The sequence below is a fragment of the Asterias amurensis genome, chromosome 6, assembly GCF_032118995.1.
Source record: "Asterias amurensis chromosome 6, ASM3211899v1".
Classification (NCBI taxonomy): domain Eukaryota; kingdom Metazoa; phylum Echinodermata; class Asteroidea; order Forcipulatida; family Asteriidae; genus Asterias; species Asterias amurensis.
In genome coordinates this window covers 4833958-4846373 of record NC_092653.1, presented here as the reverse complement: position 1 = coordinate 4846373, position 12416 = coordinate 4833958, and the positions used below count along the sequence as shown (strand labels likewise).

At 39.8% G+C, this 12416-nt stretch overlaps 1 protein-coding gene across 1 annotated transcript in view; it reads right to left on the bottom strand.

Moving 5' to 3' along the window:
• Positions 1 to 12416, bottom strand: part of LOC139938154 (uncharacterized) — a 313018-nt gene that overhangs the window by 183314 nt on the left and 117288 nt on the right. The window lies entirely within an intron of this gene.

Genomic DNA, 12416 nt, shown 5'->3' with positions numbered 1-12416 from the left:
TTTGGTACAAACTTTGTACAAACAGAGCACAAATTTGCAGATTGCGCATGCTTTTGCTCTTCCAGCAGGTGCAACTAAAATTCGGCAGAGCGCAAAACGCACAAGTTTTTCCCGATTCGTTTTAGCAAACTCGTTAAATGCGCTCCACTAGCGAAGACATAACAATTATTTTTTTTAGTTTGGAAGGAAATAATCTGACACAATCCACATTAACCAATAACATATTCTGTGTACCTCATGTTAGTTTTAATCATTCTGAAGAGGTTTTTGATGCATTTTGGAACACTTTTTTGTCCACAATTAAATTTCTGATTTTTTTTTTTATTAAAGAAAAAAAACCCCAAAATAATAAAAAGTCGGGCGGCGATTTTGAAAGGCCTTCTAAAACTGGCAATTTTTTTTCGGGGGGGGGGGGGGGGAGGAATTGTGTATGGTTGTGTATATTCCCATTGACTTGTGTATGGTTGTGTAGTTTCCCATTGACTTGTGTATGGTTGTGTAGTTTCCCATTGACTGGTGTATGGTTGTGTCAATTCCCATTGACTTGTGTATGGTTGTATAGTTTCCCATTGACTGGTGTATGGTTGTGTCAATTCCCCTTGACTTGTGTATGGTTGTGCAGTTTCCCATTGACTTGTGTATGGTTGTGAAGTATCCCATTGACTTGTGTATGGTTGTGTAGTTTCCCATTGACTTGTGTATGGCTGTGTAGTTTCCCATTGACTTGTGTATGGTTGTGTAGTTTCCCATTGACTGGTGTGTGGTTGTGTCAATTCCCATCGACTTGTGTATGGTTGTGAAGTGTCCATTGACTTGTGTATGGTTGTGTAGTTTCCCATTGACATGTGTATGGTTGTGTAGTTTCCACTTGACTTGTGTATGGTTGTGTAGTTTCCCATTGACTTGTGTATGGTTGTGTAGTTTCCCATTGACATGTGTATGGTTGTGTAGTTTCCGCTTGACTTGTGTATGGTTGTGTAGTTTCCCATTGACTTGTGTATGGTTGTGTAGTTTCCCATTGACTTGTGTATGGTTGTGTAGTTTCCCATTGACATGATGGTTGTGTAGTTTCCACTTGACTTGTCCGTCCCCCATGAGCGTTACACTAGTCGGAGTGGTGGCTCGTGGGGGCCAGCGGAGCTTCGTCACTGTTGTGTAGTTTCCCATTGACTTGTGTATGGTTGTGTAATTTCCCATTGACTGGTGTATTGTTGTGTAGTTTCCCATTGACATGTGTATGGTTGTGTAATTTCCCATTGACATGTGTATGGTTGTGTAGTTTCCATTGACTTGTGTATGGTTGTGTAGTTTCCAATTGACTTGTGTATGGTTGTATAGTTTCCCATTGACTTGTGTATGGTTGTGTAGTTTCCCATTGACTTGTGTGTGGTAGTGTAGTTTCCCATTGACTTGTGTATGGTTGTGTAGTTTCCCATTGACTTGTGTATGGTTGTGTAGTTTCCCATTGACTGGTGTGTGGTTGTGTCAATTCCCATCGACTTGTGTATGGTTGTGAAGTGTCCATTGACTTGTGTATGGTTGTGTAGTTTCCCATTGACATGTGTATGGTTGTGTAGTTTCCACTTGACTTGTGTATGGTTGTGTAGTTTCCCATTGACTTGTGTATGGTTGTGTAGTTTCCCATTGACATGTGTATGGTTGTGTAGTTTCCGCTTGACTTGTGTATGGTTGTGTAGTTTCCCATTGACTTGTGTATGGTTGTGTAGTTTCCCATTGACATGATGGTTGTGTAGTTTCCACTTGACTTGTCCGTCCCCCATGAGCGTTACACTAGTCGGAGCGGTGGCTCGTGGGGGCCAGCGGAGCTTCGTCACGGTTGTGTAGTTTCCCATTGACTTGTGTATGGTTGTGTAGTTTCCCATTGACTTGTGTATGGTTGTGTAATTTCCCATTGACTGGTGTATTGTTGTGTAGTTTCCCATTGACATGTGTATGGTTGTGTAATTTCCCATTGACATGTGTATGGTTGTGTAGTTTCCAATTGACTTGTGTATGGTTGTGTAGTTTCCAATTGACTTGTGTATGGTTGTATAGTTTCCCATTGACTTGTGTATGGTTGTGTAGTTTCCCATTGACTTGTGTGAGGTAGTGTAGTTTCCCATTGACTTGTGTATGGTTGTGTAGTTTCCCATTGACTTGTGTATGGTTGTGTAGTTTCCCATTGACTGGTGTGTGGTTGTGTCAATTCCCATCGACTTGTGTATGGTTGTGAAGTGTCCATTGACTTGTGTATGGTTGTGTAGCTTCCCATTGACATGTGTATGGTTGTGTAGTTTCCACTTGACTTGTGTATGGTTGTGTAGTTTCCCATTGACTTGTGTATGGTTGTGTAGTTTCCCATTGACATGTGTATGGTTGTGTAGTTTCCGCTTGACTTGTGTATGGTTGTGTAGTTTCCCATTGACTTGTGTATGGTTGTGTAGTTTCCCATTGACATGTGTATGGTTGTGTAGTTTCCACTTGACTTGTCCGTCCCCCATGAGCGTTACACTAGTCGAAGCGGTGGCTCGTGGGGGCCAGCGGAGCTTCGTCACGGTTGTGTAGTTTCCCATTGACTTGTGTATGGTTGTGTAGTTTCCCATTGACTTGTGTATGGTTGTGTAATTTCCCATTGACTGGTGTATTGTTGTGTAGTTTCCCATTGACATGTGTATGGTTGTGTAATTTCCCATTGACATGTGTATGGTTGTGTAGTTTCCCATTGACTTGTGTATGGTTGTGTAGTTTCCCATTGACTTGTGTGTGGTAGTGTAGTTTCCCATTGACTTGTGTATGGTTGTGTAGTTTCCCATTGACATGTGTATGGTTGTGTAGTTTCCAATTGACTTGTGTATGGTTGTATAGTTTCCCATTGACTTGTGTATGGTTGTGTAGTTTCCCATTGACTTGTGTGTGGTAGTGTAGTTTCCCATTGACTTGTGTATGGTTGTGTAGTTTCCCATTGACTTGTTTATGGTTGTGTAATTTTACATTGACTGGTGTATTGTTGTGTAGTTTCCCGTTGACTTGTGTGTGGTTGTGTAGTTTCCTATTGACTTGTGTATGGTTGTGTAGTTTCCCATTGACATGTGTATGGTTGTGTAGTTTCCGCTTGACTTGTGTATGGTTGTGTAGTTTCCCATTGACTTGTTTATGGTTGTGTAATTTTACATTGACTGGTGTATTGTTGTGTAGTTTCCCGTTGACTTGTGTGTGGTTGTGTAGTTTCCTATTGACTTGTGTATGGTTGTGTAGTTTCCCATTGACATGTGTATGGTTGTGTAGTTTCCCATTGACTTGTTTATGGTTGTGTAATTTTACATTGACTGGTGTATTGTTGTGTAGTTTCCCGTTGACTTGTGTGTGGTTGTGTAGTTTCCTATTGACTTGTGTATGGTTGTGTAGTTTCCCATTGACATGTGTATGGTTGTGTAGTTTCCGCTTGACTTGTGTATGGTTGTGTAGTTTCCCATTGACATGTGTATGGTTGTGTAGTTTCCGCTTGACTTGTGTATGGTTGTGTAGTTTCCCATTGACTTGTGTATGGTTGTGTAGTTTCCCATTGACATGATGGTTGTGTAGTTTCCACTTGACTTGTCCGTCCCCCATGAGCGTTACACTAGTCGGAGCGGTGGCTCGTGGGGGCCAGCGGAGCTTCGTCACGGTTGTGTAGTTTCCCATTGACTTGTGTATGGTTGTGTAGTTTCCCATTGACTTGTGTATGGTTGTGTAATTTCCCATTGACTGGTGTATTGTTGTGTAGTTTCCCATTGACATGTGTATGGTTGTGTAATTTCCCATTGACATGTGTATGGTTGTGTAGTTTCCAATTGACTTGTGTATGGTTGTGTAGTTTCCAATTGACTTGTGTATGGTTGTATAGTTTCCCATTGACTTGTGTATGGTTGTGTAGTTTCCCATTGACTTGTGTGAGGTAGTGTAGTTTCCCATTGACTTGTGTATGGTTGTGTAGTTTCCCATTGACTTGTGTATGGTTGTGTAGTTTCCCATTGACTGGTGTGTGGTTGTGTCAATTCCCATCGACTTGTGTATGGTTGTGAAGTGTCCATTGACTTGTGTATGGTTGTGTAGTTTCCCATTGACATGTGTATGGTTGTGTAGTTTCCACTTGACTTGTGTATGGTTGTGTAGTTTCCCATTGACTTGTGTATGGTTGTGTAGTTTCCCATTGACATGTGTATGGTTGTGTAGTTTCCGCTTGACTTGTGTATGGTTGTGTAGTTTCCCATTGACTTGTGTATGGTTGTGTAGTTTCCCATTGACATGTGTATGGTTGTGTAGTTTCCACTTGACTTGTCCGTCCCCCATGAGCGTTACACTAGTCGAAGCGGTGGCTCGTGGGGGCCAGCGGAGCTTCGTCACGGTTGTGTAGTTTCCCATTGACTTGTGTATGGTTGTGTAGTTTCCCATTGACTTGTGTATGGTTGTGTAATTTCCCATTGACTGGTGTATTGTTGTGTAGTTTCCCATTGACATGTGTATGGTTGTGTAATTTCCCATTGACATGTGTATGGTTGTGTAGTTTCCCATTGACTTGTGTATGGTTGTGTAGTTTCCCATTGACTTGTGTGTGGTAGTGTAGTTTCCCATTGACTTGTGTATGGTTGTGTAGTTTCCCATTGACATGTGTATGGTTGTGTAGTTTCCAATTGACTTGTGTATGGTTGTATAGTTTCCCATTGACTTGTGTATGGTTGTGTAGTTTCCCATTGACTTGTGTGTGGTAGTGTAGTTTCCCATTGACTTGTGTATGGTTGTGTAGTTTCCCATTGACTTGTTTATGGTTGTGTAATTTTACATTGACTGGTGTATTGTTGTGTAGTTTCCCGTTGACTTGTGTGTGGTTGTGTAGTTTCCTATTGACTTGTGTATGGTTGTGTAGTTTCCCATTGACTTGTGTATGGTTGTGTAATTTGCCATTAACTGGTATGTAGTTGTGTAGTTTCCCATTGACTTGTGTATGGTTGTGTAGTTTCCCATTAACTGGTATCTCGTTGTGTAGTTTCCCATTGACTTGTGTATGGTTGTGTAGTTTCCCATTGACTTGTGTATGGTTGTGTAGTTTCCCATTGACTTGTGTATGGTTGTGTAGTTTTCCATTCACTTGTATACACAAAAGTAATAAAATCACAAGGGGTAAACCTTGCAATTATTTCACAAATTTGCTGATATCAAATAAAATCACAAGGGGTAAACCTTGCAATTTTTTTCACAAATTTGCTGATATCAAATAAAATCACAAGGGGTAAGCCCTGCATTTTTGTCCAGAATTGGCTGAAATCAGATGAATTCACAGGGGGTAAACCTTGCATTTTTGTCCCAAATTAGCTGGAATCAGATAAAAACACAAGCATTTTTGTCAAAAATTAGCTGAAAAGTAATATAATCACAAGGGGTAAACCTTGCAATTTTTTCAAAAATTTGCTGAAATCAAATCAAATCACAAGGGGTATGCCTTGCATTTTTTATTCAAAATTTGCTGAACTCGAATTAAATCATAAGGGCGGGGTAAGCCTTGCGTTTTTGTCCAAAATTAGCTGAAATCAGATAAAATCACAAGAGTTAAGCTTTACAGTTTTTTCCCAAACTGGCTGAAAATCTAATAAAATCACAAGGCGTAAGCCTTGCATTTTTGTCAAAAAAAAGCTGAACTACAATAAAATCATAGGTGGTGAGCCTCGAATTTTTGTCAAAAATTTGCTGAAATAAAAAAATCACAAGGGGTGTAACTCTTGCATTTTAGTTAAAACGTGCCTGAAATCTGATAAATTCATACGGGGTAAACCTAAAATTTTTGTCAAAAATGTGTGTGAAATCAAATAAAACAAGGGGGCAATCTTTGCATCTTTGTCAAAAGACTGGCTGAAATCAGACAAAATCACACTTACAAAAATCTTTAAGAAGCAAGCAGCTTTATTAGATGAAATACCAAATAAAGCTTTAAAATTCAACAATCAAACACAGAAAGTTCAAAATATTTACAAACCAATGTCACTTTAGGTATTTTTAAAATGTACAATTTGTGTTGATAATTTTAGGGCAAACAATTTACAATAATAATTATTATGGGCCTAGCAGTAATATAAAAATAATTATTACAGTTGTGTATTTGTGAGGCGTTTTTTTAAAAGCCCAGTATGTCTGCAAGAGTGCCTCAATGTTTACTGTCACAATATATAGATAACATTTACAAAAGTAAAGAAAATAGGTTAACGGCACACACTTCAAAAAGATGAATATTTTGGCCCTATGTGATAAATCCTTTATACTCAAGAGTCCAACTGAGAAAACTCCACAGGCTACTAGCTACTAGATAGGATTCAAACCAAACCCTCGTATTAAAATCTGTCGATTTCGTAAAGAGTTAGGACTAGTCTTATCTCGAGTTAGGACGGGTTACTCTTTCTAACAGTGAACCGAATATGTGACATGTGTAACCCTTAAGTTTTTAATATCTCCTAGGACTAGTCCTAAGTTAGGACTAGTCCTTACTCTTGTTGACATCGGCTGCAGATGTCATAACCCCATGGCGACTGAGCCTGCCGCTTAAGGTAGCTCAGTTTGAATCATGTATAAAAAAATTCAAAATTTTGCAACAACACATGATGAACAGTACAACATTATTTACATTTGTACAAAGGCACCGTTTCATATCACACAGGTTTGTCAAAATGTCTACAATTGTAAGGATGAACTATTTATAGATTGTGGTATACTACTATCCCCTCATCTGTTCATTGGCCCTCGGCACCAGTGTTCCTTTGGCGTGAGGCACCAGTGTTTCGTAGGCCAAGGCACCTGTGTTCCAGAGGCCCTGGGCACCTGTGTTCCCTAGATCCTAGTAACCAGTGTTTTGTAGGCCAAGGCACCTGTGTTCCAAAGGCCCTGGGCACCAGTGTTCCCTAGATCCTAGTAACCAGTGTTTCGTAGGCCAAGGCACCAGTGTTCCAAAGGCCCTGGTCACCTGTGTTCTCTAGATCCTAGTAACCAGTGTTCCGTAGGCCCTAGGCACCAGTGTTCCAAAGGCCCTGGGCACCTGTGCTCTCTAGATCCTAGTAACCAGTAGTCCATAGGCCCTAGGCACTAGTATACATCAGGCACTAGGCACCAGAGTTCTGGAGGTCTTGGTAAAGGTGTTTGTTTGACCCTAGGCACTGGTGTTCCATAGGCCTAGTTACTAGTGTTCCATAGGCCTAGGTACCAGTGTTCCATAGGCCTAGGTACCAGTGTATATTAGGCCTAGGTACCAGTGTTCCATAGGCCTAGGTACCAGTGTTCCATAGGCCTAGGTACCAGTGTTCCATAGGCCTAGGTACCAGTGTTCCATAGGCCTAGGTACCAGTGTTCCATAGGCCTAGTTACTAGTGTTCCATAGGCCTAGGTACCAGTGTTCCATAGGCCTAGTTACTAGTGTTCCATAGGCCTAGGTACCAGTGTTCCATAGGCCTAGGTACCAGTGTTCCATAGGCCTAGGTACCAGTGTTCCATAGGCCTAGGTACCAGTGTTCCATAGGCCTAGGTACCAGTGTTCCATAGGCCTAGTTACTAGTGTTCCATAGGCCTAGGTACCAGTGTTCCATAGGCCTAGGTACCAGTGTTCCATAGGCCTAGGTACCAGTGTTCCATAGGCCTAGGTACCAGTGTTCCATAGGCCTAGGTACCAGTGTTCCATAGGCCTAGGTACCAGTGTTCCATAGGCCTAGGTACCAGTGTTCCATAGGCCTAGGTACCAGTGTTCCATAGGCCTAGTTACTAGTGTTCCATAGGCCTAGGTACCAGTGTTCCATAGGCCTAGGTACCAGTGTTCCATAGGCCTAGGTACCAGTGTTCCATAGGCCTAGGTACCAGTGTTCCATAGGCCTAGTTACTAGTGTTCCATAGGCCTAGGTACCAGTGTTCCATACGCCTACCATCTACCTCACTAAAGATTATCTGCTTTATATTTTATTGGTGTGATAATGCACTAATCAGTTTTCATTCTTAAATTTTGTTTTTAAGAAAATGTGACAATAGCTTGTACAATGTCTGTATCTAGATAAAATATTAACCACTTTTTTTTGTTCCCACTTTTTTTCTTCTCATCAGGCGAATGCGCCGTCTGGCCAACACTGCTCCAACTTGGTGAGGTCAATCCAAAGGTCACCAAGGGTCATCAAGGGTCAGTTGATAATAAACTAGTTCAGCTGATTTTGTGTGCTGACCTCTCCTTGCCTTTCTGGCTGTTGCTCAAGATTGAATCACCATATTGGTGACCCAGAACAGATAGTTCACATGTACAGGCATGATATTCTTTCTACTTAAAGACATTGGACACTATTGGTAATTGTCAAAGACCAGTGTTCTCACTTGGTGTATCTCAACATAAGCATAAAAAAATAAAACTGGGAAAATTTGGGCTCAGATGGTCCTCAAATTTGCAATTTGCAAACTTGGAAAATTTGTGCTTTCATTAGATGCATAATAAAAGGCTTCAGCTGAGGTCTTTTATTGTTTGAGTGAGAAGTTACCTCTTTCTCAAAAACTACGTTACTTCAGAGGGAGCCGATTCTCACAATGTTTTATACTATCAACAGTTCTCCATTGCTTGTTACCAAGAAGGTTTTTGTTCTAACAATTATTTTGAGTAATTTGTGTCCAGTGCCTTAAATACTGACCCCAAGGGCAAGAATCTGACTAAGTGTTAATGAATAGCCAGCAATGTCTATTAAAGCCTACCTCAGGGCCCAATTTCATGGATCTGCTTATCGTAAGCACAGAATCGGCGCTTACGGAAGCAGGGAATTCAGTGCTTACGGCAAAGGTATTTCCTGGGTTAGCGGCGAATTTTGGCTTCTGCGCGTGCATACTCCACATTACCAAGCATTCTACGCTTACAAGGCTAGCGCAAAGATTCGGCGCTTGCACGTAAGCGGGGAAACATGGTCGTAAGCGCAGAATTCGGCGGTAAGCAGAGCCATGAAATTGAGTCCAGGTGATCTTGTATGTCTGCTCTTGTACTCAGTGAAATATTTCTACCTGTTTCCCCCCAATGACCATATATCATGCCTTTATGTGACATGTGACTAGAGCATTATACAGCATTAACAGACAGACCATGCAATGCCATGTGATCTTGAAGATTATTTTTAAGTCGAGCTTTCCAGTGAAAGCGTCTGTGGAATGAATTTAGAGACAGACATTCTCTTTTATTGTTTTCACCCTTTAAGCCCTGTTTGACCCTTTACATTTTCTTGGAAGAAAGTGAAGTAGTCACAGTTGGGGGAAAAAAAAGTCCACACTGTATCCAAACTTGTCACAGGTGATTTTGAAGATAATTAAGTCAGGCTTTCCGGTGGAAATTTCTGTGAAATTTATTTAGAGACGGACATTCTCTTGTGTTATATAAAAGCTTAATCCCTGTTTGACCCTTCACTATTTTCCTGGAAGAAGTAAAGCTGTCATTAAAGGGGGAAAACAAGTCCACACTGTATCAAAACTTGTCACAGGTGATTTTGAAGACAATTAAGTCAGGCTTTCCGGTGGAAATTTCTGTGAAATTTATTTAGAGACGGACATTCTCTTGTGTTGTATAAAAGCTTAATCCCTGTTTGACCCTTCACTATTTTCCTGGAAGAAGTAAAGCTGTCATTAAAGGGGGACAAAATTGCAACACTGTGTTAAAACTTGTCACAGGTGATTTTGAAGACAATTAAGTCAGGCTTTCCAATAAAAATGTCTGCAGAATGAATTTCAAAGACGGACATTCTCTTTTGTTGTATTAAATTAACCCTTAACTCCATGTGTGACCATACAAATTTTCTCCACAGAAGTAAAGCAGTCACCAATGGGGAAAAAAAAGTCCACACTGTGTCAAACTTGTTAGTTGTTTTCACAGGTGATTTTGAAGATTATTATTAAGTCGGGCTTTCCAGTGAAAATGTCTGGGGAATCAATTTAGACACAGATATTTTCTTTTGTTGTATAAACCTTACTTCATGTTTGACTCTTCAAATTTTCTTGGAAGAAGTAAAGCAGTCACCAATAGGAGAAAAATAGTCCACATTTTGGTCCAAACTTTGTAGTTTTGTATTTCTGGTGATGTTCAGTGTCTGGCATCAACATTAGCCCATGACCTCCAACTGCTTGTGCAAATAATGAATGTTTATAGGATGCAACGGCAAGGATATTTTCATGATTTGTAATATGGAATATTCCTTCAATATCGAGTTGAATGGAACATTCCATCTTTTAATGATTGAAAACTCACCAAACATACATTTGTTTTAACATCCATACAAGCAGCTCTTTTCATTCGAAGCAAAGTATAACCGGTCACAAAAAACATACACTACATAATATTCTGGCTGGTAACCTATCTCTGCTAAGCAAGTTTTATTTGCAGTAGGTAATTTTTCTGGTCTTAATTGCAACTTAGTGCTTAATAGCATCGAGCTGCTTAAGCATAAAAAAGTCGCTAAGCACAAAAAAGTTTGCTTTCTAGAATAAGGTCACCAGCCAAAATACCATGCTATGTGTACTGTTTGTGACTGGTTTCCCGCTTTTAGCACGCTTAGCATAATTTTAAGCCATTTCCGAGTTAGATTTGAATAATTTATGGTACAATGACTCGCTTAGTCACAATTTAACGCTTTAAAGTTGGGTGATACCAACACCAAAAAAATCAATTGTTTTGAAATCATAGAATGAATTGGCAAACCTGAATCTCTCTCAAAAAAATGCTTCATTATGCTGGACGCAAACGGCTCAAAAAGTGTAGCAGGAACCATACCAGTGGTTTCTATACTCAGAGTTTGTACTTCAAAGAACCAGACTGTAATGTTCTATTTATTTGTAGAACCATAAGAAGTCAATTTAAGTTTGTGCCCGCAATCCCGCCTCCAATTGTAGGGGCTAATTTTGTTATATGTATTATGTTGTTTTAATTATATTGTTTCTTGTACACAGTGTAGCCTGAGATATTCTTTGCTAAGCATGAAATTTCTTCCTTGATAAAAACAGGATTACCAACCAAATTTCCATTTGTTGCATATTGCTTGTTACTGGTACTTAGCTGTTGTTTGCTTATCCTGAAAATCACGTGGAAATTTGGTAACCTTGTTTTTATCAAGGAAGAAACTTCATGCTTAGCAAATTTTTGTGCTTAGCAGCTCTATGAAATTGGGTCCAGCACAGGTTGTGTATGGTGGCATATTGGCTACTCTACGTTCCGACACCCACTGTTCCAATATAAAATCCTTTTGTTAAAGACACTATTGGTAATTGTCAAAGACCTGTCTTCTCACTTGGTGTATCTCAACATATGCAAAGAATTACAAACCTGTGAAAATTTGAGCTCAATTGGTCGTTGGAGTTGCGAGATAACTATGAAAGAAAAAACACCCTTGTCACACGAAGTGTAATTCTGAGGTCTTGAAATCAAATTGGTGGAAAAATACTTCTTTCTCAAAAAACTAGGTCACTTCAGAGGGAGCCGTTTCTCACAATGTTTTATACCATCATTCTCTCCCCATTACTCGTTACCAAGTGAGGTTTTATGCTAATAATTATTTTGAGTAATTACCAATAGTGTCCACTGACTTTAATGCTAGGGTTGAGGTTAGGGTTAGATGCTGGGGTTGGGGTTGGGTTTAGTCCTAGGGTTAGTTTATTGCTCCATGGTATTATGAATACATAAGGGGTGTTGGAACATAGGTGTGTAAACTGGTGGCACAACTGTACGTTGGGTTTATTCCTGTACGTTGGGTTTATTCACAGCGAGATAAGCAGGATTTGGAATTTGACACGGTGAATATATAATCAAGTGAGGTTGGTGGAGACACCATGTAATAACTATTTGTATGTTCTGAAAGGGGAAACAACATCATGTAAAGTTGTGTCTACCGACCTTTTATCAATGTATTGGGTACAAAATGTGAATTTCTAAATAATGCCACCCAAAAACAACTTATACACAATGTGTTTTGACAATATGTACTAAAATGCTCTAAATATGTTATCTTCTAATGTCATCAATAAACTCCATTTTGGTAAAATGTTGCCGTAAATTAACTATGGTTTATCTACGGAGTTGTATTGATAATTTGTTTTGTCTGTTTGTTTGTTTGTTTGTTTGAATGTTTGTTTGTTTATTTGTTGGGGTGTTTGTTTTGGGGATGTTTGGCACAAATTGCTGCTGAAGTGGGTTGAGCAGTTTTTCAGGGTGCACCCAATTACATAAAAAGCAAAATTCTATTCTATTCTAGACAAGTTTGAGAGCCCGAAAAAGGGATAGGTATACAGTGTTGATGTAGGCCCTGAACTAAATGGTTCTATTTGCCGAGAGGAGTATACAATTGTACGGCCACAGGCAAGATTTTTAATGTAGGCACGGCAGTTGTAGACCATTCAATGTGGTT